Source organism: Carassius gibelio, chromosome B3, assembly GCF_023724105.1.
Source record: "Carassius gibelio isolate Cgi1373 ecotype wild population from Czech Republic chromosome B3, carGib1.2-hapl.c, whole genome shotgun sequence".
Classification (NCBI taxonomy): Eukaryota; Metazoa; Chordata; class Actinopteri; order Cypriniformes; family Cyprinidae; genus Carassius; species Carassius gibelio.
Genome location: NC_068398.1, coordinates 43,133,110 through 43,135,087, shown reverse-complemented (window position 1 = coordinate 43,135,087; position 1,978 = coordinate 43,133,110). Strand labels below are relative to the sequence as shown.

Here is a 1,978-nt window from a genome sequence, read left to right as displayed (position 1 = left end):
ACTTGTGACTAACTTGCTACTTACGTGTGTCTACCTCTGTGCTCCATGTTGGATATCCCCTGTGTTGGATATATTAAAAGCCTTATTCTGTTTATCCTCGACTCCGTATTCCTTCAGGCAGCGAAAACCGTGACAACGGCATTATTGGTTAATTCATTTTATATAATTTCTACACAGAGAATGTGAAAAAAATTTTTTGCTTACTGTGGCAATGCTGTTGTCGGGAATTTAACCCAGCGCCAACTATGGCAAGAAATATAGACTACGCCACCCCGGAAACTGGCCGGGGACCTACCGGTATACAACTGTATTACCAGCACACAGATACGTGGTGGCTGAGACAGATATCAGACACAGTACACAGAATTCAACAATTTATTCAAAATCACTAATTTATATATACACAATTTATTATTTTAATAAGCACTAAAAAAAGGGATAGGCATGGATCATAAAAATATGAAAGACAAACAATTTTCCGATTTCAGAACTGGGGGACTCAAGTTACTTATCCAATGAACACAGCAAACACTTGTGCTCTAACCACACAGCATCATCACCCACGTTGTGAACACCGCAAACCTACAGCCACACCACCACCACACACGACACTGGCTAGGACTGGTACCCCAATTCTGAAGGGAAAGGAAACAGAACAACATAAGAAACAAAATACCCACATTCATACACAGTCACATATACACATCAGGTTATTATTTGTCAGAAACACTTATCACTCGCTGCCTGACGGAAACAAGGACACCAGGTCACTGGCAATCCTCACTCACTGGTACTCACAGACTGTGGGCAACACAACAGGTTGTGACGTGTCACAGTATGCATACAAACAAAATAAAATAAAATACAATCTTAAGTAAAGCAATTCAAAAGAAACTAGTCTGACAGAGAAACGGCAGTTAAACACAATGGTTGCGTCAAACACTTAATGATTCGTCTGTAATTACCCCCCACAAAGTTAAAGTCAAATTAGTTTGAGGGCGATGAGTCACTTCAGGCCGGGAACGCTAGCGGCTCCGGTTGTCACGGTAACCCCCCAGTGCGCTACAATTAAGTCGGTCAATTTGATCAAAGTATGCAGTACCACAACATTCACCGTCCAGTAAATGGCAGAAGAGTAGTTGAAAGAATTAGCAGGCACAATGAAGGACAGTCCACCCCGCCCAGAAGTTCTCCGGTGCCGAGACTGAAACGCGTGCAAATACTCTCAAATTGACCACAAAAGCCTGCTGCAACACCTCCTGGCCCCCCGTGTCACTAAAAACACAAAACGTGTTAAATGCAAAATTTACCGCCTCAGGATCCCCAGCAAACACCTACATGTACACCTATATGAGACATACACATGTGACATACCTGCAGATAATGACTCACACCGACCCGCGCACTCACTGGCGTACGAGTTGGAGGTTTGTAGAGATAGAAGTTTATCCGCATCTAAAAAAATCTCTCCTCAGCCACACTGCTGGACATAAACACGGCGCACACAAGATGACGTCATATCCGTGACCCCAAATGACATGCTACCTGGATGTCAATCACATCCCCTTTTATACAGGTGGAATGTACCACTTTACCAAAAAAATGGTTGATCATATCACTACAATCCACCCCCCCATTAGTCATCGTAGTCCCAACGATGAACAACTCTGCTAATCCCAAGGTCTAAACCAGGCCACCACGGAGTTAGCACCCACGGTAGACGTGACAGAGATTTGATTAGCCTCACTCCCTACAGCTCGTGGTAAGCGGTACAGGTTTGAATGCTGGCCTGCCCCTACACGTCCAGTTCGTCTTGGGGCCCGTCCAGATATATTGGACATCCCCAAAGCAACGGATACGGGCTCTGGATGTAAACTTGCACTACTCTCACCTACCCCTACTGCAGGCCTGATAGCCAAACTCTCGACTCCAGAGGCAGGAGTTAATCCCCCTTCGGAAGGAGCTCTACTCACCTCTG

General features: G+C 44.9%; 1 long non-coding RNA gene across 1 annotated transcript; it reads right to left on the bottom strand.

The window, feature by feature from the left end:
• Positions 1-361: 361 nt before the first annotated feature.
• Positions 362-1,978, bottom strand: LOC127952742 (uncharacterized). Its single transcript, XR_008153037.1, has 2 exons — positions 1,375-1,978; positions 362-1,275 (listed from the first exon to the last, which is right to left on the bottom strand). It is a non-coding gene; the product is annotated as an uncharacterized LOC127952742 (long non-coding RNA).